This window comes from Rattus norvegicus, chromosome 1 (assembly GCF_021556685.1).
Source record: "Rattus norvegicus strain SHRSP/BbbUtx chromosome 1, alternate assembly SHRSP_T2T, whole genome shotgun sequence".
Lineage (NCBI taxonomy): Eukaryota > Metazoa > Chordata > Mammalia > Rodentia > Muridae > Rattus > Rattus norvegicus.
In genome coordinates, this window is record NC_141534.1 from 235,745,441 (window position 1) to 235,771,621 (window position 26,181).

The following is a 26,181-nucleotide window of genomic DNA, read 5'->3' on the forward strand; positions in this document are numbered from 1 at the left end:
TGGATGAAATATTCATGTCCCAGACTTTAAGGTGGTGGATTGTTTCAGGTAGCTTTGGGAAAATGAGTTTCAAACAGACAGGACTCTAGGTATAATCGTGTGACCAAAGACATAGGTGTTTCTGGAGACTGCTTGTAAAAATAACGGATCTCGTGGGGCAAGAAGGCAGTCTTAAGAGGCGTCTGAGGTTAGGTAGCAACTGAGGAAAAGCATTCGTAGCTGGACCTATACAAAGGCAGCAGACAGTTCAAGGAAGCCGGGGTTGGCAGGTTTAGTGTGATCCAGAGAGGGTTGGAAGAGAGGCTCAAGTCTAGTGACATCATCCACAGACGGCCCCTCAAAGGTTGTGGAAAAGGGACATTTATATATAGCAAGGAAGCTGAAAGGTGGTGGACACATCCTCATCTGCCCCATCTGACCCGATCTGACCCGATCTGACCCGATCTGACCCGATCTGACCCCATCTGGTAATCTATGCAGAGAGGTAAAAGCATTTGGACGGTCTGCACATATATTGATTTGGACTACGAGTAAATTTTACTGAGCAGATGAATTTGTAAATGGTGAGTCTATTATATATTTTTAAAGTACTTTTACTTATTCATTTTTTAAAAATTAATAGATACCTGTGTTTATTCTTAACTTTTGGGGTACACTTGCTGGTAGGCACTGAATGTCCTTCTCCAAGACCAGGTACCATCTTAAGAATTGCCCGGCTTGTTCTTATGCCTGGCAGGCTTTCCCAAACTGTAAGAGTCACTGAGAATTTGTTTCTGCAGTATTTGTCCAGTTGTCATTGATTTAATTTGTTGTACAGTCCCCACTGCTATCTTTGACTCGTGTCGATTCTTTTAAACTTGTTTCCCCCTCTAATCTTATAAAGCTCAGGGGTGATGGTTTTTAATTGGAAAAGTCAACACAACTATGCATAGCATTGATAGCTGCCCAGGCGGAGGGAGGTAACCACGTGGGAAAGATACTTGGACTGAGGTTGCCCATTTCCTATTTCATCAAATCTTAGCATATTTGAGGTCTTGCCAAAGTTATCCGTTTAAAAATCCTTCACAAACTTCAAAAGATTCTCAAAAAAAAAGGAGGAGAAATATATATCATTTTCTGATTTGTAGACATCTGTTGGCAGTCTTGAAGAGAGGAGACAGACCAAACAATTGAGAAGGCAAAGGCTGTTTTTAAGAAATCGAAACCGTGAGAATTTTCTGGAATAGAAAGTACGTCAGTTTTTCTCAGTGGGCCCATGTGAAGCCTCAGCTGCATTCTTTTTTTTTTTTTTGTTTGTTTTGTTTTGTTTTTTCTTTTTTTTTTTCTTTTCTTTCTTTTTTCTTTTTTCCGGAGCTGGGGACCGAACCCAGGGCCTTGCGCTTGCTAGGCAAGCGCTCTACCACTGAGCTAAATCCCCAACCCCTGTTTTTTATTTTTTACAGATGGTTGTGAGCCACCATGTGGTTGCTGGGAATTGAACTCAGGACCTCTGGAAGAGTAGTCGGGTGCTCTTAACTGCTGAGCCATCTCTCCAGGTCCCTCAGCTGCATTCTTAACTACAGGGAAGTCCCCACCACCAGGCTTCCCTCTGCCTTCTTCATGCCTGTGTTCTAGGCACAGTCATTCATGCACATTAATGCCTCCCTTCTGGAGTCTTCCTTGGCTCTTTGCCAGCCTTCTGTAGTTGTTGGTGCGTGTGTCAGACTCCCCATTAGCGCAGGAGTTTCTATCTCTATGGTGTTTTCTAGACCCACGCTCTGAAAAGAGGAGGTAAATCGATCGTCAAGTGAAGACAGTGGACGAGGCGGCTTCAAGGGTAGCTGGGAAGGAAATCCTCATGAGCCCCCCAAGAACTCGTCCCCGTGGTCCCCACCCCCACCCCCAGCTAAGCTAACCTGGGCTCCCTTGAAAATGTTGCAAAGAACATTTGAATAAGGATTGACACTGCTAGAAAATACCAGAGTAAAGCCGAGTTTCTCAAGATCCCTTGAAGGTGAGGTGTGAAAACAAGGGCTTGATGCTGTGAGTGATGTCTTCATGCTTCTGTTGTGTGACCCTGGTGCTTGGTGCTGTCCACTACCTTCCTGGGTTGCTCTGGTTATTTTCCATTCAGGGGCCTTTGTGGTGGAAGAGGAGACGGAAAGGTCTATTGGGAGAGTGTGGGAAGGCAAAAAGGTTCAACTATGGGCTGTGGGGAAGTGGAGGGAGACTTTAAACATATGTAAAGCTCTTAGAAGTCTTTGTTTTCATATCCAGTGAATCCACTCACTATCTTAAACATCTATGTGTATATATATATATATATATTATAAAATAATTTTAAATTAGTTCCATAAAATGGGTAGAGTAGCTCTTACCAAGCGGTGAGAGATCCTAGTTTGGGAAAGGAGACTTTCAATAAAGGTGGCTCAGATTTGAAAGCTCTCTTTGGGAGAGAGAAGCTGACCAACCCGATGTCAGAAATGATAGGTGAAGAAGGCTTTGAAATAAATATATGATTAACCTCAACTGGACAGAACTTTCTAGAGCGAGCGGGAGAAGCGTGTGTTGCTGAAGTTGGGGGACCTAGGTTAGTAACAGCTGTGTAAAGATTAAGTCGCTCAACTATCTCGCTGTCTCCAGCCACTGAAGCCCAGAAGCAAGGAGGGCTTGTCCTGGTGTGTCCTGTAGTGGTTTGGGTGCCTCCAAAAGTTTTCATACAAGCTCCATATTGTAAGAGGGAAAAGTGAGGAGCAGGGAGAGAATGGACCGGAGAGTCTGCATGGACTGGAGGGGACTCTGCATGGACTGGAGGCTCTGCATGGACTGGAGGGGACTCTGCATGGACTGGAGGAGACTCTGCATGGACTGGAGGGGACTCTGCATGGACTGGAGGAGACTCTGCATGGACTGGAGGGGACTCTGCATGGACTGGAGGCTCTGCATGGACTGGAGGAGACTCTGCATGGACTGGAGGGGACTCTGCATGGACTGGAGGAGACTCTGCATGGACTGGAGGAGACTCTGCATGGACTGGAGGGGACTCTGCATGGACTGGAGGGGACTCTGCATGGACTGGAGGGGACTCTGCATGGACTGGAGGCTCTGCATGGACTGGAGGGGACTCTGCATGGACTGGAGGAGACTCTGCATGGACTGGAGGGGACTCTGCATGGACTGGAGGCTCTGCATGGACTGGAGGAGACTCTGCATGGACTGGAGGCTCTGCATGGACTGGAGGGGACTCTGCATGGACTGGAGGAGGCTCTGCATGGTCTAGAGGCTCTGCAGTACCAAGAAGAATGGAAAAGCAATGAGAAGCAAACAAGTGTGATTCCCAGCTTCAGGGCTCAGAATCGGGCATTTGGATAAATATAGAGAACTCACCTTCTCATTTCATTAATGGAAGGTTTTCCATACATACATACATACATACATACATACATACATACATACACACATATATACATACATGTATATATTATTAATACTAGCCGTTGCAGTGTTCATTAAATCGAGCCTGTATATCTTTTCATGTTTACAAATCTCTTTAATGACACTGATATGAATGTGCTCTTACTAAAACTGTCTTAGGGGATTGTGGTCCTCCCTTCTCCCGGGGGTCATTGGCTACTGGCAAGAGATGACGACACTCAGGCACCAGCTTTGGGGAGACAGATCAAACTTTATTGAGATGAGTCAAGGGCTATATAGTTTTGGGGAAGGAGATAGGAATATCCAGGGCAAAGGCCCTTGGCTAAAGGCTCAGGCATTGAGATGCCTCATTAGCGTGGGGAGACATTCCAGGGATCTCTCTCTGGTGCTGGCTGAACAGGTTCTTATCAGGAGAAAGGACCTGTAATCTAACCAAGGCTATGCGACATTCTGCAGGTAGAGGGTATGAGGGTTCTAAGCCCCCAGACAAGGTCAGAGAAAGAGAAGCCCTGCTGGTAAAGGGAGTCCCCCATTTTGCACTGAGCTCAGACAGTTATCTGGACATGGTAGACTTAGACCTTAATTAGGAGGACCCAAGGGGATGAAGAGACAGCTCAGTGGTTAAGAGAGCTGCTTGCTTTTCTAAAGGACCCAGGTCCAGTCCTAGTACCCACGGCAGCTCACAGCCATCTGTAACACTGGTCCAGGGATCTTGGTTTGGGAAATGTGGCACTTGATGAAGAAAGTGGGTCAGATTCCCGGAAATGGAATGTATGTTCTTAATGCTTTACTTCATGGCTCGGGGTACTTGATACTGAGTTACTGCCTGACCAGTGGTATGAAAGGATTTGTTAAAGAAGCCATGTAACCCCAAATCAGAGATGTAACTGTTAAGATCTGTCAGTAGAGGCTGGACAGATAGCCTTTCTTCCAGAGGTCTTGATCCCAGCACCCACATAGCTGCTCACAACGGTCTGTAAATTCAGTTTCAGGGACTCCATAGCCATCCTCCAGCCACTACTGGTATTGCACATATGTGGTGCACATACAAGCAAAACACCCATATGCACAGAAAAAACATAAAAATCTGTCACTAGAAAAATAATGCAGGAGGTTGTTACATCCAAAGATCTCTGTGGCCAAGGTGACCTCAGTTCAATGCTTCAGGGAAGACGCCACACAGCGGATTAACCATTCAGTCTTATTTAATTGATTAGTTAACTAAGTTTTGGGTTTAGGTGGGACTGGGTTTCTTGTAGCTCCTGCTGTCCTTAAACTTGCTATGCACCTGAAGAGGATGACCTTAAACTGGTAAATCTCTACCTCCACCTACCAGCTGCAGGGAGACAAGGGCCACCAACCACATCTGGCTATTTAACTGTTGTATTATTTATGTAAATCAGGTTTGTTTCTTTTCTTTTCTCTTTGTTTTCTGTTTCTTTGTTTCATGTCTTTTGTCCTACAGGAATTGTGTGTGTGTGTGTGTGTGTGTGTGTGTGTGTGTGTGTGTGTGTGTGTGTGTGTGTGTGTGTGTATAGTCCTATATGTTTGGAAGTTGCTCTGTAGACCAGACTGGTCTTGAAGTCAGAGATCCACCTGCTTCTGCCTCTCAAGTGCTGAGATTAGAGGTGTGTATGTCAGTCTTATGTGAAATCAATTAAGTGCATTTCCATATAACCACACAATGGGGTTCCATCATTGCTTCCGGGGAGATTGGAATCAGGCAAAACTTCAGAATCGTTTTTGCACATGTTTTATCCCAGCAGTCTCCAATCTTGGCTCGTGTAGACAGTGTGGAGTACAGGGCTTCTCCACGCAGTAGATTCGTCCACACAGACTGTGCGAGCGTCCGACCTTTACCCAAGCCTTGAATCCTTACTCTGTAAAGAGACAGATGACCAGTTACCAAATGTCTCAGAGTTACTGGGAGGATTACATGCTCTGATGCATGCAGGGCACTTTATCATCTATAAGGTACCACATGAGTATTGGCGGTCATTAGCAGCCACTAGAATGGCTAACTTTTCATCTTACTAATGAAATAAGTGTCATTAAGAAGAGGTATTTGAATCTTACTGGATTTTGATGTTTTAATGTTTGACTCTTAGCTGCATCTCACTATACGTTTGATGAATGAATACAAGAAGATTCTATGTGGGCTATAGCCTGACTTGGCATGCAACAATAAATCTGCATATCCCCCAGCCTTCAAAAGATGTTTTCTTTATGGCATTAACCCTGCTATTCTTACCTTTAAAATGGGGGCAGCTGAAGCCAGTTGATCTCTGGAGATTCCAAACGATGCACACTGGTGTTCTCAGGGGATGTTAACCTGTTTTTTTATTTTTTATTTTAAAGATGGACCTGTAACCTGTGACTCTGTTGTATAAAATCATTCAATGATGCAGTCTTGTATCAGACTTGTATCAGACTTACCCATATCAAAAGTAATTTTCGCTTCATCTGTCACGCTCAGAAAGTCAACGTCCCAGTATTCCTGATTTGGCAGCTCTCTCTGCGTCTCTGCCCTTTGTGCATTGTGCTTGGGCTCTAATAATGAGTATTCCACTCACTGGGAAGTCTGAAGAGCCATTGTGTAGCTGAGTAACGTTGTGTCAGTTCTATACATTGTGCTTGGGAATAAAGTGGCCTTATCTCTGGAGGGTCTTCTCTGATTACCACTCAGACGATGCTGCCAAAGAGGAGTCCTGTGAATACGCCTCCCCAGTAAGTACTCTAGGCTTAGGACAGTCTGCTTATTATGTGTATTTATACGTTTATGTTTCAAAAAAAAGTCTATGAAACTCAATGCAGTCATATTTGTGCATGCTTTCCTAGAAGATGGTCCATTTTAAAAGGGGCTGGGGATCTCAAAGTGCAGAATGGTCCAGAGACGCTTAGGAACCACTAGCCCAGCAGCGTGTGTGATCCGTGGTAACTTTGTTGCTGGGAAATGATATAAGAGCCTAGACTGTTACAGGGCTCACACAGGTGCTTGGAGAACATTTGCTGGACTCCGGGTAAAAGTTTCACGTGTGGCTTTTTTCTTCTCTGTTACACATTATGGCTTGGGAGCCGCTTGAGGCCAGGGTCATTGTTGTGATCCTTGGCAAGTGTCCTAACCTCTGTCACTTGGTGATAAACAGTGTAATTTCTGTGTCAGGTCTAAGTCTAAAAAATATTTTGAAACCAGGTGATGGTGGTGCATGCCTTTAATCCCAGCACTTGGGAAGTGGAGGCAGGCAGATCTCTGAGGAGGCCAGCCTGGTCTACAGAGGAAGTTCCAGGATGACCAGAGCTATACAGAGAAATGCTGTCTAGAAAAAATAGGGAAAAAAAAATTGAGGTGCCTTGGGGATGGCTTCAGCAGGCAACGATGTATGTCACCATGCCTGATGACCAGAGTTTAACTCCTGAGGCTCACAGGTGGAAGGAATTCGCTGCCATGGGTCTTCCTCTGACACCAACTGCTGTGGTTGTCTTCAGACCTACTCTCTCTCTCTCTCTCTCTCTCTCTCTCTCTCTCTCTCTCTCTCACACACACACACACACACACACACACACACACACACACACAGAGAGAGAGAGACAGACAGAGAGAGACAGAGACAGAGAGAGAGAGAGAGTCAGAGACAGACACAGAGACAGACAGAGAGAGAGAGAGACAGAGACAGAGACAGACAGACAGACACACAAGGTGGGGCGTGGGAGGTGATGAATAAATGTTCTTTAAAAACCATTTTTATTAGATCTTCACCGTCAACAAAAACACCCTGAGCCACACCCTCAGTACAGACAATTATAAACGATCCACACAAGCCTATCTATATAGAGGACATATGATCTGATTGTTTCATGTTAATAGCATGAAGTATACGTAGTTGCACTCTGCCCTAATTAGCTTTAATCATCACACTTAGCACAACCATAGTGTCATCTGAGAGAAAAGCCTTGATTGCAAAATTTTCTGGATCAGATCAGCCTGTGGGCAAGTATGAGCCGGTGGTGGTGGGAGTCTCAGTAGTTAATTGACGTAGGAGGGCCTAGCCCACCGTGGGTGGTGCCATCCCTATGCAGGTGCAAGCTAGATAAGCATGAGCCACAGAGTTCCTGTTTTGAGTCTTTGTCCCATCTTCCCTCGGTGATGGACTGTGGCCTAGAACCTGTAAGATACTAAATCTCTTCCTTGCCTGAGTCACTTTTGGTCGAAATGTTTATCCCAGCGACAGAAATCAAACCAGAACACACTGCTAACAAAGGGATCCGGAAGGGCAGTGTTTTAAGCACACTGGCAGCAGTGTTGGCAAGATACTTCCAAAGAGGCACACAGTGTTCTACCTTCAGCTCACTCCTACAGTTTGGCAGCTCTGTAATCTGAGTTTGCACCCAACTCTGGCTCTTTATGGCTCCTCTTCTGTCTCCTAATAAACACCCTTTCAGCTGGTGTCCCCAGTGTCTGCTGCTTCCTCACCTACATTCCTGGGGAGTTGAGATCTGATAGACTCAGGCCACCCTACCTTATCAGGTAAGCTCACCTCATGTGATCTCATTGACAGCATTACTTTTGGCTTCTGACTGGTCTATGTTCAAGGGGGATAGACATTTGGTACAAATGTGATGGTTGGCTCGAGTATGTGGGGCTCTCCACTGTGGCAGTTTGGTGAAGCTGGGCTGTGACTGACCTCATCACACAAAGGGCTTTGAGCTTGGCTTCTTTTGTGTTGCTTATGACCCTTGTGAGGAGCAAGCGGAGTGGCTAGGCAACCTTTTGTAAATTTAGCTAACCAGAGAACTGGAGACTGCTCATTCTGTACAGAGCCGTCACACCCACCCACCTTCTCTGGCTTATGACTGCTGGCGAGAAAGAACATGGTAGCAATTCTAACTTTAGCCAGGAGCCCTGACAATGGGGAAGCCAGTGTTGAACAATCACCTACAGTTGCTTCTATCTAGCCCAGTGCACAGAGAGGCCTTGAAAGACCTTCTCTGCAAAGTTTATAATCTAATCCTTTCAAGTACATCCTGTGAGGATCGGACCCAGCAACAGACGCTTTCTCAGCAAGCTGGGAAGTAGCATCAAAATGACCCATGGTCGAGAGCGTGAAACCTGCCTGTTTACCCATGGAGATGTTTTCTTCTGAAGGTGGCACTGCTGTGAGTCTCCTTCATGCAGCTTTGGTGCTGTATTGGTTCCCACTAAAATTTCACACTACCTGGAGAAACACCGAAGCCTGCCTGTCAGACTTCCCGAAACTGGGGAAACTTGTAAATTTGGGTAGTTCAATGGTATTCAATCTGGAGGTAGTTTTATCAGGTTTTGATTCCCATTTTAGGGAGGAAGAAAAAGGTTCAAAAATTGAGTTAGTTGAGCATAGAGAGCATGCGGTAATCCCAGCACTCAGTTAGAAGCAGGGAGATCAGGGTCATTCTGGGCTGCAGAACTGAGCAACCTGAGACCCTGCCTCAAACAGACTACTCCTCACCTCACAAAGTTAATCCTTAGCTGCAGACTAGTCTGGCATGAAAAGGCTTCTGAATGAGAAAAAGTGTGCATTTTGTTTAATCTCCACATTCCGCTGGTGAAGGTGCTTGCCCCCAAGCCTCATGCCCAGAGTTGCTCTCCAGAATCCATGCGGCAGGAGGAGAGAACTGGCTGGCGGTTTGTCTCTGACCTTCACAGGCGTGCTGTGGTATGCGCTGCCTCTCCCGTGTAAATAAGTCAATATAAAAGGAAAAGTTAACCTCCCCAGACAGACCAGATGAAAGGCAAAACCGCTTAAATTCTGGTGGGTTTGAATCTCTTGGACTTCATGTCTACTTTTCTTCTTACTTTGGAAACGTCTTTCCCTATCTTAGACTCTTCATAAACATAGGCAATGCCTGCATGGTAGTTGAAAAATCAAGTTTGTGAAAAATTTGTCATTGTAATGGTCAATTGGTGACCATTTGTGCTTATGTCTGTGGATTGAATCTCTCTCTCTCTCTCTCTCTCTCTCTGTCTCTGTCTCTCTCTCTCTCTCACACACACACACAGGTCTATCTTGACATCTTTCTCAATCCTCTCTACATTATTATTATTATTACTATTATTACTATTATTATTATTATTTTGAGACAGAGTCCCTCGTAAACCTGAAGCTCACCAGCTAGGCTAGACTAGCTGGCCAGGAAACCCCCAAGAACCCCAAGAATGCTTCTGCGTTCTCACCACCAGGGTTGCGGCCTGAGGTATGATGTTCAGCCTTTGTATATTAGGCTGGGGGATTAAATTCAAATTCTCATGCTTGTGAGGCAAGCACTTTACTAACAGAGCAGGCATATACACAGCTGGATTTACTTTAAAACATTTTTTATTTCCTTATTATATATTAATAAATGCAAAATTACAGGGAGGGTCAGAAGTAACATTAGCTTGTCATAGTGGTTCCTGCCTGTATCTATCTCAGCCCTTGAGAGGCTGAAGCAAGAGGATTGCTGAATGTTCAAGGTCAGCCTGGGCTACAGAGTGAGACATTATCTCCCTGAAACAAAATAGTAACTACATTCAACGCTTGATACATTTTACTAGATTGGTTCTTTTCAAAAGAGACTGTTTTCTACTCCCACTGGTGAATGTGTCAGTGCTCCCCTGCCCCCCAGGGGGTGGTATGGATGGCCAACTGGTCAGCCTCATCAGGATAGCCCAGCCCCTCTGTGTAGGGACACTCTTGGTGCAGTGTCTCTCTCTTTGGATGTGACTTCCCAAGTCTGACCCTGTCTTGTATACCTGCCTTCCTTCCCCTCCTCCAAGATCTCCCCTTCCTGGTGTCAGCCATGACTCAAAGAGCATAGCTTCTTAGCAGTGAGCTGGAGATAGCCCTGTGCTTTCTCACTGCACTCTGATTCTCTATAGCTTTTTACCTTGGGTGGAGTTTTTGAGAGGCTGTTAGAGTTGTTATTTTTTTCTGGGTTTTTGTTTTGTTGTAATTTTTCAATGAATTGTTACCTTTTCCAAACAAATGGACTATTCTCGCTTGGACAGGTAGTTCTCTGTCTTAAGGCTGTGTCTATCTTTGTTCTCCTGGTCACTGAACGCAGGACGTCTTCTTTAATTCTGTGCTTTCTCTGCCTTGCTGTATTTTCACAATAACCATGTAACTGGATTTGTGTGTGTTTTTTTAAATCAGTAATTATTTAGGAGAACTTGCTTTTCATGTGCTGGGACTCATGCCTGTGCAAATGCCTGTCATTTCTGTGATGTTTTGTCTTAATTTGTGCTTGCCTGCAAGAGTTTATGGAACTGTCCTATGTTCTAGGATGATCTGAGTTTGTGTGCATTTGAAAAAGTTATCAATACAAAGATGACTTAGGCTTGATTTTTTTTTCCTCCAATCAAAAACTACATTTTCATGACTGAGAAAAAAGTATTCCCAGCACAGTCTGATCGTAAATGAAGCCTTGACTGACTTCCTGTCGGGACAGCTTTGAGACTGGCAGCCAAGCCAGCCCAGCTGGTGGACAGCCTACACAATACAGGAAAAAGGACTCAAGACACAGTCCCCAGAAACCTACCCTGTGACCTGGACTGTGCTCTTCAGCCGAGGTGGATCTGTTAAAGGATTCTCATCATCCTGAAAGGCAGGGACGGTCTTAAATGCTGACGATAAATCTTGATCTGTGTCTGTTGAATACCACTTGTGGAAATTGAGGGCTTCCATTTTTCCTTTGTACAATCATCTGCCTCTATTAACTTTAGATTGTATACACACTATATATATATACATACATATGTATATATATACACATACATACATATATACATATATATGTGCATACATAAATAAACATATATACTAGGTAGCAAATTATATTGATTTTAAATGTGAATTTATTAACTCTAAGCCTCATTTACATAGTCCGTTGTCAGGCTCCATCAGCTTTTCAAATGCTCATCTAATAATTTAAGTTTCTGACTTTTCGTAGCAATAATGAAGTAAGCAACAGATGCCTTTCTTTCTACATAGTTTTTTTAATGGACATTTTTCCTTACTGTGTTTTGCCCAGCCGGATGTGGTGGGAACAGGCCTGCAAGGGCGGCTCTCTGGAGGCAGAGGCAAGAGGATCCCGGACGCCATCCAGGCCACTTGCTGAAACACCTTGACCCCCCCCCCCTCCGGTCTTAAAAACAATAGCAGCAACAACAACCCTGCCCTCCCAAACCAAACAAAAGTTGCAAACAGTAAGGAAAAAACTAACTACCAAAGATAGTGGGTGTGTCTTGCCAAAACAATTAACTCTCAATGACACCAATTTTCCTCTACACAAGCAAAACAAAACAGCAAAAAGGATCACACCGTACATGTCCCTATGGACCCAGTCTTGGTGAGAAGACAGAGGGAGGAGGGGTAAGGGGAGGGCTCCGTCCAGGACCAGCCCCATGGTGACTTGTGTGTGACCCATAGTGAATGTTTGCATGTGTTCTCTCCAAGAGCAGGTCTTGCTCTCAAGGGAAACTGTGATACATAGTACAGTCCTATCAATGACAGAGCAAACCTTGTGTGGGGACGTTGTTGACACTGGCTGGAGGTTGTGCTGGGGCTGAAGTTAACTGTTTCTCTGGCAGTGCCCCTCGCTAGGCTTGTTCTCCCGCTGGTGCTCTTAGATGAAAGCGTCAGCGTCTAACCTGAGAAAACAGGGTGATAAACCGCCAGCGTCAGGACCGTGCATGCAGACTGCTTGTTAGGACTTACCAAAGGAGATCGCACTGTCGAGTGGGTTCTTTTCGTATTTAACAGGCAAGGATGTTGCGGCCATACTTCATTTTAAAAAATGAGACTCTAAAATAAAAGACCGTGTATAGGTGCAAGTGCCCTGTCTGTGTGGGGGTCAGAGGCAGTCTTTTAGGGGTCGCTCCACACTCCTGTTTTCCAGGGATGGGTTTTGGATCATCAGCCTGGCATTGCCAGTGTTTCGCCGGCTGAGGTGTTTTGCCAGCCAAAGTTTTTTTCTTTTAAGTGAACAACTTGTGCTGGGGATGTAACCAGTGGGAGAGCATCTGCCTGGTATACTCGAGGCCATGGGTTTGGTCATCATGCACTGGCTGAAAAATAAACACATTATAAAACAAAAAAGACAATGTTGACCACGACCGACTGTTTGGTTTCTAGGCATCTATAGTCTTAAATAAGTTACAGTCAGAGACTTGCCTAATTTTGCTTTAAAATATTTTATTATTTTAATAGGTTTACTTATTTTATGTGTATGGTTGTTTTGGCTGCACCTATGCATGCATGTATGTATGTATGTATGTATGTATGTATGTATGTGTACATGTATCTCAGTACATGTATAGTGCTCTCCGAGGTCAGAAAAGGTTGATGTGTCTGTTGGAACTAGAGTTATGGACAGATGGCTATGAGCCACTTTGTGGATGCTGGAAACTGAACCCAGGCTCTTTACAAGAGCGACAAGGGCCTTTTAGCTCCCAGCCAACTCTTCAGCCCCAATTTGACTTTGGAATGAACACCAGAAATGCAATTGGCATTACAGGGTCTCAGTTGAAAATCTTAAACACAGAGTGATCGGTGTCCTTAATTTATTAGAAAAACAAAACCAATACATTTTATTCAAAAGCAGTGGGAAAGTTATCCATAGAGAAATACTGGTTTATAGGGACAGCTTAAGTATTTGGTAAATAGAACTTGGCTCCTTCATTTCATGCTTCATAAATCAAGTCTTAAGTTATTCACAACAGTCTGCCCAGGTTCCCAAGGGGTCTGGGGCGCCTGTGGACAGGCATTCTCGAGGAGGCACCTGTGTCTGGTTTGTTTGTTTGGTTGGTTGGTTGTTTTTGAAACAGCTCATCACCTATGTGGTCTAGGCTGGCCCCAAACTGTCCGCCGTTGTCACCTAAGTCCTGAGATTACACATGGGTGAAGCCACACCCAGTGGAGTAGTTCAGTTTAAAACAAGTCGAAACCGAGAAGTTGATGTTTTCCTTCCACGAATACATCTCGGCCTTATGTGCGTGACTAAACTACATGTTTCTGTATTTTTGAGGCATGTGTGTTTTACCTGAAAAACTTAAGATGTTAGTGTGTTCATTACATCAAAACCTGTCTTAACTGAGGAAGAGACAAGCTTTTTCTGGCAAAATGACTTTGTATTTTTTCACTTTTATAGCCAGCAATTCCAGAGACAATTCTAGAGACACTAGGATAGGGAGGTTGGGTGGAGGGGTGACCCTTGGTGCTCTTGGCAGGACTTGCTTTTGCATTCTTGGTAGTCTCTTCAAACCTCATAATAGTGTATGTGTTAATCCAGAGGAGTTTGATTCCAAGAGGAAGTCCTCTTCTCCTAGCATGCCTTGTGAATAATGTTTGAACTGGTGTGGATTTTAGTGACTGCCTGAGGAGGAAGGAAGGGAAGCCTGGCTGTCAGGGTTCAGGACGGTGTGGCTATGATGTCTTGATAATTAGAGTGCCTCCTGGGTGAGTATCACCACCTCAGAACAGTCTTCACAGAAGGATAAAGGATATTGCACCAAGGGGCTGGAGAGATGGCTCAGTGGTTACAAATGCTTTTAAAAGGTGAAAGAGAACCTGGCTTCCATTCCCAGTACCCACTTGGTTGCTCACAAACCTGTGTAACTCCAGTCTCTGTGGATCTTGCGCCCTCTTCTGGCCTTCAGGAGCACTGCATGCACATGGCGCTCAACAGACAAGCAAGCAAAACGCCACCCATATATGTTAAAACAGTATTTAAAATATTTGTTAGTGTGAAGGACCTAGAATAATAAAGTTAATCTTGACCAGTTTCCAGATGTAATAAATAAAACTTAGGATCGTGATTTTCTTCTTTAAACTGAAAGCAGCAGAGACTTTGAACCCCAAGGAAAAGAGCCCCTGGTGAGCTTAGCAGATTTCGCTGAGGTGTTGAAAATGACTGGAACATTGAAAGCCTTCTCCAGCTCGGCTCTCCCCACCCAGTGATTAGTACTTGTGTTCCAAACCTAGAGTGAATAGATGGAGAAATTATTTCACTGCAGTAAAAGTGGCTGGAGAGATGGCTCAGTACGTAAGAGCAGTTGTTCCTCTTACAGAGGACCTGACTTCAGTTCCCAGCTCACAACTGTCTGTAACTCCAGCTCCAGGGAGTCTGAGGCTGCCTTCTCACTACCATGAGCACCGGGCACATAGGTGTTGTACATACATGCATGCATTCAGTCACTCATGTATGCAGTCACATACACACACACACACACACACACACACGTGCACGCGTGCAGACACACACTCACACACACATTTAATTAAGAAAAATTAGAGCGGCTGCAGTTGGAAGGCCAGTCTTCCCGTCTTACAGGAGGAAATCACAGTTGTGAAAGGCTTTCTGTTAGGACGGCTTGACTTACCGGAACAATGCGCTTCTTGTTTTTGTAACTGCAGCTAACTTTAATTAGAGGCTAAGGGAAGAGAGTGAGGTGTTTGGAGGAGCCAGGGAGGAGATTAGTAGGCTAGCCCATCCAGCACAGCCCAGTGCTTACAGGGTGCGTGCCGGGGCAACCTGAATCTGCCTCTCGTGGTGGAAGGAGACTTATCCTATAAAAAAATCACAGACATGCTCTGCGCATCCCATGGTCTTTGTTCTCTGGCTACAGAGGCTTGAGAGGCTCCCCTCATGCCCCCTTCTCTTGGGGAAAGCAGAAGCTTGTCAGCTTCCCTAGAGACTGAGGAGTATGAGAGTGGGCTTGGACATGGATATGTTGGGATAGTTGTCTGCTGGTCCGAGTTTTGCTGAGGCTCTCTGTGGATTAGCACTGCAGACCCCGTGTGCCGAGCTGCAGTGGGGACCCCCTTGCCTAACCTCCCACAGTCTCCCCTGGATTGCAGTAGCCCATGTGTACATTCCCAAGATTCAAGTGAGCAATGTGGGAGAACCCTTAGCTTTATAATGCTTTATTTAAGGCTTCGTGCGTGCGTGCACGTTTGCTTATCCGTACATGTGGGCGTGCGTTTACTTGAAACCTGTGTTATTGTTTGAATCACAAACAGACCTTGCTTTGCATGAGGGAAAAATGGAAACATTGAAATGGGGTTTTTCTTACTTTTTAAAAGAAGGCTCACATTTAGGAAGCTGTAGCGTAAAGGAGGGGCTCCAGCATCTTTCTCCCATGTGTTATTTTTTTTCAATGGGGTCTCCGGATTACTGTCTTAGTGTCCTAACTTATTTCAATTAAACTAGGAAAAATATTTGAAGAGAAGAAACAGTTCGTTATGAAAAAAAAAAATTTCCCCCAAGTCAGAGTTTCTCAGCCTAACCCTGGGTGTAATGGAACTTGCTCTGTGGACGAGGCTGGCTTTGAACTCAGGGTTCCACCTACTTTTAGGCATGTGCCACCACCACTGATGTGACATCTTTAAAATTACATAGTAACGGGGGACTGATAACAGTCTGGAGGTAAGAAGTGTCCACTACCAGGTAGCGAGGTAAAGCATGCAGTCTGCACAGGGCAACGCCCAGGTCTGTCACAGAGAAGATACCTCACATAGTAGGTATGTGTAAGAGAGCTGGTCTTGAGGTAACAGGCAGTTGACAGTGGCCTAGGCCATGGCTTAATGTGGTTCTCTGGTGTGGTCTCTGGATCAGACGGTTTACCACAAAGTTATTACTGTAATGTTGCTACCATTATGAATTGTAGTGTAAATATCTGATATGTGACCCCCTCCCAAAAGGTTGAGAAACTACACCTCCAGAGCTATGAGCCAAACAATGGCTTTAAAAAAACCAAAAGCCCTTCTCCGCATACTTCAGAAAGGGTAAAGTTTGAGAGGCACAGGCTAGATGTACTCTCTTTACCGCGCCGGCAGGTTCTCCCTGGCAGCCGCAATGGAAACACTCTCCTTTGAGGACTGCCATCGACAGTCTTACTGGGACCACAAGGCAGCCTTACGAAGTGCAGAGGGAAGCCACGGAGTTGAGAACAGCAAGCTGCGTTACCTCCACTCTGCTGTACTTAATCTTTTGCGTCCTGTGCACTGTGACACTTCGTGGAACTGTCTGCCATCCTCAGATCCAGCCTCGGATGTCTGAGTGGCTCTTTGCTGAGGGTCACAGGGAGCAGTAATGTTTGACTCAGAGGCTGTGCACACTGATTCGCCTCAGAGATGCGGGAAACACGAGATAAAGTTGGCGCGTCTCCTGAAACTGATTTTATTTTAGACGGAGGGACTTTATCTTGTAAGCCGTTAACATTCCTTGCCTTTCCTGTAGTGGGTGTTTTGGGTTGCAGTGTTTGGAGGAATCTCTAGTTAGCGCCAGCCATGCACGGTCTCAGGGAGAGCTGGTAGCTTCTGCCTCGAAATGTGCTCTGTGGACTCCAAGCGTTACCTGGGGACTCCTCACAGACTCTGTCTTGAATCAGAAGTTCTGAGGCGTGTGGGAGCAGTCAGACTTGACAAACCCCACAGGGGATTTTGAAGCATGCTGATTTTTGAGAAGTGCTATTTTTTAAGCCTAACTTAAAAAAAAAAACAAAAAAAACCAATGTAATTGTCACACAGAAGTCATGAGGATTTACATTTGTGTGGATTTGGAACTTTCCTTTGCTGTTGGCTCCTGCTTTTTAGCTTACTCTGGTCTGATAAGATACAGGAATTATTTGGGTTCTTTTGTATTTGTTAAGACCGTCTTGTGGCCTAGAAGGTAGCCTGCTTTAGAGGTGGCCCCTTGGGCTGCAGAGAAGAATGCATTTTGTTATCTGGTATGTGGGATACTCCATAGATAGCCTTGGCGGTGTGAGTTAACCTCTGAAGTTCCTTTCTTGATTTTTAGTTTCAATGTCCTATCTAAAGACGGACTATTATTGTATCAGGATGAGTTGATTTTATGTCTGTTAGTGTGAGACTGCACGTCCCAGTGTTCGGTGCGTGTATGTTTATACTTGTATCTTTTCAATGAATTTCCCATTTACTAATAATGGCCTTTTAAATCTCTAATTTTGGTGTGGTTTGGTTTGCTTGGTTTCTATCCTCTCCCTCTGCCTCTAGCTTGCTAGCTTCTTGGAGACCACAGATAATATGATTGTGTTTTTTAATTCAGTTGGTCTCTGTGTTTTAATTGGCGATTTGGGGTTCTTCTTGGAAATATGTTTACAAATTCTTATAATTTTGTTGTTGGGTTATTGTTTGTTCTTTTCTCTCTGCCCCCCCCCCATTATTGGGGTGTGTGTGTTACTGTTTAACTGAGTCGGGCATGATGGATTCCTTCCTACCTTTCTACAGATAGTTTCTTTCTCTTATGAACCTTATTTTTTTTCTGTGTCAGTCACTTAAGCTTGACACTGTCTTTCTCCTTTCCTGTTTGTTTGTTTGTTTGTTTGTTTGTTTGTGATGGAATGCCCTCATTTCTCTATATGAAAGAATGAAAGACAGTTTCCTGCTGACTACAGAAGTCTTGACTGGCAGTTATTTACTTCAGGGCCTGAAATATGTCATTCAGTGTGTCCCATGCTTTTAGGTCGCCAGTGAGAGGTCTGGTGGTGTTTTGATGCGTTTGGGGTGGTTTAGTACTTCCCCCTTGAAATGTTTCAAATTCTCCTTACTTTGTGTATTTGACATTGTACCTGTACGGCTTTTGGTGAAATCACATTGCCTTTTCCGGTGTATGTATGTGAGGGATAGGTGTGTGTGTGTGTGTGTGTGTGTGTGTGTGTGTGTGTGTGTGTGTGTGTGTGTGTGTGTGATGTGTCTGTGTGTCTGTGGTGTATCTGTCTGGGGTGTGCTGTCTGTGTGGTGAATATATGTGTGGTTCCAGTGATGTATTTGTTTAACTGTTAGTTTGTATCTCTTCCACTTGATTTGTGGCTCTTTCTTACTGAGCAGCCTGTTCTTGAGGACTCAGCCCCCTGATACCCCTCACAGAGAGGAAAGTCAGCTTGTTTGGCATGGGGCGTCTGCTTCCCCTCTTCTCTGGGGACCCATGATGCTGGAACTGTGTTCATTCTGGCTTCTTCCTGGTGTGTCACCTGCCCCTTTAGTAACACCATCAGCTCTTCTGTCACTAGCCTCTGTGGGTGTCCAAAGCACTTTCTCTTTGGAGTACAGGTCATACTTTCCTTTTTGAAACTTTTTTGAGGGAAGGTGTCACGATGTAGCCCTGGCTGGCCTAGAACTCACAGAGATGCACCTGCCTCTGCCTCCTGTGCTAGTTAGGGTTAAAGGTGTGGACCACTGTGCCCAGCAGCTGTTCTTACACTCACTCTGCTCCTTAACTCGCTCTCATGGTGGCTGCTTCCTGTCAGCCATCTGTTGGAGAAGTCTCACATCTATTGGATCTAAAAGAAAAAAAAATGCATATAGCTGAAAACAGGAGCTGACCACAGGCCAGGGTTAGAACTGTGTGCTGGGGTTTTCAGCAGCCAGCTTCAAAGAATAGTTTGAGAATGAGTGAAGTCTGAGAGGGGGAGGTACCTGTGTTCGGAGGGAGGTGAGGTCCAGCCACCTCTGGTGTTTGCAGCTGCAACCTCTGTTCTACCAGGCATCTGTCCCCACCATCCCCTACCACTCCACTCTGCTTTAGAGCTCCCAGCATACCCAGCGAACGCAGCACAGGCAAGAGATAGTTCCAGTGGGAATCTTTAACTGCAAGGCAACAAAACCAACCTAGGAATGAATCTATCGGGACCCTGAAGTACTCCTAAGGGCTTAGGAGCCTCAGAAAAAAAACCATCGTCCCTACTTTTCTCAGCTCTGTTCTCAGCTCTCTGCAGACCAGCTAGGTAGAAAGAAGCCTTTCAATCCCTCTGTTGCCTTTTGTCTGTCACAGCAGCAGAAATTGACCCAGGACCCAGGGAGTGTTTGGGAGGTGGGAAGATGGCCTTTCTTTGACACGGTGGTTTGGGGTTTTCTAAAGAGGCCACAGATTGCATGAAAGGTCAGAGGCGTTCTCTCTGCAGACCTGTTGTGGATTTAGCCTACTCTAGGGTAGCAACCTCTTTGGGCTCTAGGCTGATGTTGACTCAGAGGGAGCGTGGTTCACTTTCTAGTTGTTCTGTTCCCGAGGCCCCATGGCTGTCAGCACCTGATGCTTTCATTGGTGCCTGTCTCTGTTAGTGCAGACGTCTTACCTGGCAGTGATGACAAGTGAGACAGAGGTTTTAGTGAAAGGCTTCGTGGTCCAAGCCTTCTCATGGGTGTCTGCTTTAAAAGCCTCTTTTATTATGAATTATTGAAAGCCAGTGACCCGGAACTAAGAAAACACAGACTCTGGGTATTGGGCTCCTTCCCTCATCAGTAGCTGATTGGGGATGAATCTTAGTCCACAGTGGAGAGGCACTGAGATTACTGCATTTTTCTAAGTGACTGAATATTCACCATGAGCATCTTTCTTTGCGTTACCAGGTCCACCTTGGTTGTCCCTGAGGTCCTTCCTGGGGTTGACACTTCCCTCCTGGGATTGTGTCAAGCTCCCAGGCTTGATTGCATATCACAATGTCAGTACGGCCTTTGGGTCCTATGTTGACAGTGATCCCTGCCGCCTTTGGATCACCTTGGAGGCCATGCTTGGCCACAGGAATATACTTTCAGCATCAGCTTTCTCTTGGGACACCTAGTCTTCCGTGGGTACAGGCAGAGGGCAGATGTGGCCCTGCCTGAGGCTGGGAAGCTGGAGCCATAGGTAACTAAGAGTTAAAAGAGAAGAACGCTGGGCAAGCTTCCTGCCCTTAAGTCAGGGAAGAGCTCCCTAAGTGCTGGGTGGTGCCGGGTGTTCTGTAGGCTGTGCTTTCTCTGGTCCCCTAACCAATTTTCTATAGCTTCTGTGCTACCTTCACACCTTAGGGATGCTCGCCGGACTTGGTCATGGCTCCTGAGATGCATGGCCTAGTACCTGCTATTCGGTAGTAAGGGGATTTGAGATATTTGATTGACTTTATAAAGCCAATTTGCAAACCGCACACATGTCAGTTGTCTTCAGCTTTCTAGCGCTATCTTTAAATCTCTGATAAATTAATCAAAGTGTGTGTTTCCACTCTCTGGCAGCAAGTCATTTGGTTCCACAAATATGCTTTGATTAAAAAACCGTCTCCCAGGGTCCCACAACCATGTACTTCAGCTCTCAGGCTTCAGCAAAGAGCTGTGAGTGCCGTCGGGTTTAATCATCAGCTGTCTGCTTTTGTCCTAATTTCAGATCCTTCCTTGCCCACGGCACAGCTAGCGCAGTGCAAAATAGACATTTGGGTTAATAATCAGGACTACATGGGAAAGACACTTAGCATGACAAAGCCTATACCTGATAGCGATAGAAACCGTGTTTGCCATCGGGTTCTGTGAAGCCCTTGGCATCTAGAGTTGCAGCACAGGCTGTACATAAAATATTTATAGATCACAGCGTGCTTCACCTTTGACAAAAGGGCTCGGGTATGCACTGTTACTATGGACGGACGTCGCTAGCCGATAAGCCGCTCAAGGACCTTTGGAAGAAAGGAAAGCCTTTACTGTTGAGTGGCTGATAGAGAGAGCAGCCTTGGTTCCCAGCCAAAAATAGTTAACTTTTATAGAACACAAACGATCCTTAAGAATCAAGAAACCTAGAGGGAGGGAAGCAAGTTGACTGGAGACTGTGTCTACTAGAGACGCTCAACAGACTGGATGGAGAGAGGAGCTGTTTGAAGCTGGCGGAAGAAGTGTGCTTAGCCTCTGGGATTAGAGCTGAGAAAGCAAGAACTTGGCCGAGAAGAGTCGTAAGAATCAGTATATGGCTTGGTGTGTGTGTTTATGTGTGCATGTATGCCTGTGTGTGCACATATAATAAGGGCTAGAGGTCAGTGTCTGATGTCTCTTCCTCCTCCTCCTTCTACTCCTTCTTCCTCCTCTTCCTCTAACATACTCTTTTATTGGAACAAGAGTTTACCATTTTAGCAGCGTCTCAGGGATCCTCCTGTCTCCAGTTCACCTCCAAGCAGTGGGGTTCTAAACATGTGCTGTCGCACCCCATTTTATATGGGTGCTCGGCATATGGACTCAGATCCTCATGCTTGTGTAGCAAGCACTTAGTAAGCCGTCGTCCCAACCCTACATGGCTTATATGTATCTGTCATTCTATGTCTGTAAAAGCAGATAGCGGCCACCTCAGAGCTTCCTCGAGGGCTGGATGATAAGGTGCTGTTGTGAGTGGGGTGATCTTAAGGTGCTGTTGTGAGTGGGGTGATTTTGTTTGTTCATTTGGTTTTTTGAACATTATTTTGACTCATGTCAAAGGTCATAGAACCCGTGGAAGAAAGGAAAGCATGTGGGTTGAGAGGCTTACCTTGATTTTCTGTGATCTTTGAAGTAGGCCAGTAAAGTAGAGAGGTTCCTCTTCTGGGTAAACATAAGCTAGGGAACTACCAGCCAGGCGAAGGTCGCATGCTCGTATCATCTATCGGAAAGACTCTTGAGACCTACGGCAGGTCCCCTTTTGAGCCTCAGAGGCTTCAAGAGGCTCTGCTTCGTGGAACCAAATGTTTCCAATCAATGTACAGTCAGGGTACCAAGTTGGTAATGCCCTGATATGATGAGATTGTGTAAATCCATTTGGGGAGCACTCAAGAATAAACAAAGGGCAGGAATAAGAAATAGAAGAAGGTAAAATGTGCTTAACTTCAAATGCACACTGAGTCTGAAGTGTCTATAGGATGTATATTATATTTTGTTTGTTTTTTTTTAGACAAACTTGTGTGTGTGTATCTGTGTGTGTGTGTGTGTGTGTGTGTGTGTGTGTGTGTGTGTGTGTGTGTGTGTGTAACCCTGGCTGGCCCTGGAACTCACATTGTAAATTAGGCTGGCCTCAAACTCCGATCTCTGCCTCCTGAGTGCTGGGATTAAAGGCGTGTGCCACTCTGAGTGGCTAGGATATAATATTGAGAAATAAATACTACCCTAGTATTAGAGGGGTATGGGAGAGTGAGGTTACCATGTGACGTGGGATTTGACATTCTCCTGGGCAGCTCTTCACGGTATCAGCTCATGACTGGCCTGTCACCTTTTCTAGAAAAATAACGAATGGTGTGGGGAAGGGTATCTTACTCGGCATTGTCTTACGATCAAAGCTTAGAAATTATTTGAGTGAGTTTAAAAATGAAATCTCATGAAGTCATTAAAATGAAGGTGTAGAAAACTATTAAATGATACGGTGCTTCCATTAAAATAAATGGGAAAAGCCAGTTACAATAATGCCAGATCGTTCCTGATTGGGTATATGTTTATACATTGGCTCTGCATACGTGCCAAAGTGGGAGGGGACTCAATAAGATGCTTGCTAATAGCACTTAAAAGGCTTCAATCTCTAATTTTCTAAACCTCTAGTTAGGAACAAACTGTTTTAAGAGATGAAACGTGCTACTTTTAAAATAATCGAGCACTAACTACATAAATTACCCAACACCATGCTGCAGGTTTGTGATCTAGTTTCTTTTTATCTGTGTGAGTAACCGTCATGTTCCCGAAGCAGCAGGCCGAGTGCCAGCTCTCCAGGGTTGACAGCGGAAAGTGTTGAATGGTTCTGTAAGATTTCTTAGGGAGACAAAACCAGGCAAGCAGGGTGGGGTTGGCAAAGCAGGCAACCATTCGTAGTCAGACTCGGAGAGGAGAGATCAGGGAGCAGGGAGCAGGACAAACATGCCCTATGACAGCTTGGAACTGAGGAGTCTCCTGCTGCTACTGGTATTATTTCAGAAGCTGATGGAAACCTCGGGAGCCGGGATCTGGCTGGAGGTGGTAGCATGTCTCTGGGGTATATCATCACGCACCATACCGCATCCTGCTAAGCCCTCTCTGTTTCCTGGCCCACCATGGTGTAGACCTAGCGGCCCCACCCTCTGAAACTGTCCATCCAAACAAGGCCTTCCTCTCCATTAGGATTTCTCACAGAGACAGAAATGAAACTAAAGGATTCAGGTGGTGTTTGTTTGTTTGTTTGTTTGTTTGTTTGTTTGTTTTAATCAGAATGTTAGGTCAGGCAGAGTCTTTGAAAATGACCAGCAGTCAACCTTAGAGTTCTTGACAGGCAAGTCTACTGTTACCATTTGCCCTCTTGGTTTCACCTCATCTCCCTGGTGTCAGCCATATTGAAAATTGCACCTGGGAGCCACCTGCTGTTTCTTGTTTCCCAAAGCGAGGCTGAGACCTCCTGTGATCTTCCTCCACCCCAAGCTCATCTCTCTGCGCTTGCGTGGTGAGGTTCTCTCACCTTTGCAGTGGCTCTGTTTCTCCACCATCAGATACTCCTTGACACCTCCCTGCATCTCCTACTCATCCTCCGTCAAGACCTTCCCTTAGTTCTTTATCCGTCATCTTTGGGATAAAATTGTAGAAACCCATCGTCTTTTCCCACAGCAAGTTATTGTCGATGCTGCTGAGAGCTCGGTTGTGAGTTTGAAAAGTTAGGGCATGTTCACTTGGTGTGAGATCTAACAGGTGTTGGGCATACTTAAAACTCATGTCCTTGCTCCGTGAGGAGATCCTTAGACTGAAGGGTCAGTAAGTGGTCCCCAGCCTTTTGACATTTGCTTCTCAGTGTCTTCTACCAATGTGCTGGGGCCATATTCATATGTATCCTGGGACCTATGGGACCCAGCAGGTTAGATGTGCCTGGTACTCAATGGCGATTGAACCTGACAAACAAAAATTATACACAAGTGGGTAACTCTATTTTAAAGTGCACATGTATTATCAATGAACCAAATTCAGGTAAGTATATCTCCTCAAGCATTTATTGTTTCTTTATGGTGAAACTTTTCAATATCCTTTTAGTAAAGGAAACCTTTAGTAAAGGCCTGTGACCTCAAAGAGTACTAGCAGAGCTCTTCCAGAGGAGATTGATTTATAAAAACTCCCATGCTGGGGCTGGGGATTTAGCTCAGTGGTAGAGCGCTTACCTAGGAAGCGCAAGGCCCTGGGTTCGGTCCCCAGCTCCGAAAAAAAGAACCAAAAAAAAAAAAAAAAAAAAAAAAAAAAAAAAAAACTCCCATGCTGTCTACACTGAAGTGAAAATTTATTCTGCATCATCTCCTCCCAGCTGGACACTTAAACTGGATACCTAATGCCACATCGGACAGGTGTGTTAGGGAGTGTGTGAGCATTAAGGTATGAGGATGCTGAGCATTGTGGCACGGGGACCCAAGCCTGTACCCCACAAGGGAACATGATAGTTACATAGGAAGGGTGGAAGGATGAATGGCTTTGTCTAGTCAGACTAGTCTCACTGGAACAGAAGGAACTGGAAACAGATATCACATGGTTAGTGCAATGGTATAAGTCCACGGGAGAACGGAAAGCCAGCACAGGAGTTTATATTTGGCAGAAGACAAAATCTTTAACACTAAGATCTGAGTAAAAGAGGACTTGAGAAGTTTTAAGGCCAGAGAGCCTTAGAGTTGGTGGTGGTCTGTCAGGTGGGATGGGTCTGGCCAGTCCTGTCGAGTACCTGTGGTGGCTTCCGTGAGAAGCGAGGATGTCAGCAGCCTCCAGGTTGAATGCGCTCGTCTTATTTATAGCGAAGCTGAGGTTTATGGCAGAACAGATAACTTTAACCAGGTTATCTGCAAGGTGGAGGGGGTGTGAGTCATACCCAGGGAGCCTCTGATTTCATGGAGCCGCGCAGGTGTGAAAGCTGGAACCGGATCTTGATTGTGTAGTGGAGAAAGCCAAGAACTCAGGGACAAGGGTGACTGGTCTGTTCAAGGTTGTGCAGGTAATAGGAAGAAAGCATGTCTATGCAAGGGAGCTGACAGGTGGCCAGCTACAGGAGGAGTCCAGGTTGTTAAGACGTCATAGACATGTGCATTATGTCGGTGAATTTAGTACGAGGCAGTGAAAAGAACTTATATCTTATATATCACATATATGTAAGCTATATCACATATATGATATGATATGATACAATATGATTATTATATGATGATATGATATATTATGATATGATATATGATATGACATGACATGATATGATATGAGAAAAGAACTGACGGTGAAAGGCACCCAGGGACCAAGCCCTTTTCTGTGAAAGACTGAAGGTAAATGGCTGTAAGAGTGGTGGCTAGCTTTTACCTAGAGCAGAGAGACTGGTTTTTGCAGTTTCTCAGTTCTTTCCTGAGGTTTGGTTTCTGAGACCCTGACCCTGACCCTGATCTGGCTCCCGGCCTGTTGGTGTGAGCTGAGAAAGGAGACTGCTGGGTCACACTTCCTCAATGAGATCTTTTTTCTTGCAGAATGACTGTCACCACCCCGGACAAACTGCTGAGCTACTGAATTTTATCCACCTTCTGGCCATGCTACAAAGTTGTCTGTGGAGTTGAAATGTTTATTGCAGTAACCTCTGACCTTACGTGATTTAAGGTAAGGTTATACTTTCTTATAAGTTTACTTTTTACAGACATTAATCCATTCCCCTCCACCGTTTTTTTTTTGTTTGTTTGTTTGTTTGTTTGTTTTTTATGTTCTAATATTCCATTCAGGTCTCTCTTAATCTGGAAATGTATAAGAGTGCAGAAAATATTTTTATAGGATGAAATACGAGCTCTCTACTTGACGCTGAAGAATGGAGGGGAAATGTACTATTCCTCAGATTCAATCAATAAAATACTCCATTTCCATAAACACAGTATGCATAGACTGGCTTATACTGGAAAGAATTTATTAGGTCAAGAGGAGTATTATTAAGAAATAAATGGAAATGTTTAAATATTAATATATTGCTGGCTTAATTCAAATGACAAAAGTAAAAATACAGGGAATTTAAGAGAAAAATTAT

General features: G+C 44.9%; 1 protein-coding gene across 11 annotated transcripts in view; it reads left to right on the forward strand.

Annotated features, from left to right (window-relative positions):
* Kank1 (KN motif and ankyrin repeat domains 1) overlaps window positions 1-26,181 on the forward strand; it is a 194,384-nt gene that overhangs the window by 51,763 nt on the left and 116,440 nt on the right. For 8 of the 11 annotated variants that reach the window (XM_087564168.1, XM_087564195.1, XM_087564172.1 and 5 more), the window contains one exon: window positions 25,640-25,766. The gene's annotated coding sequence lies outside the window, so the exon portion shown is untranslated. 11 annotated transcript variants of the gene reach the window in all.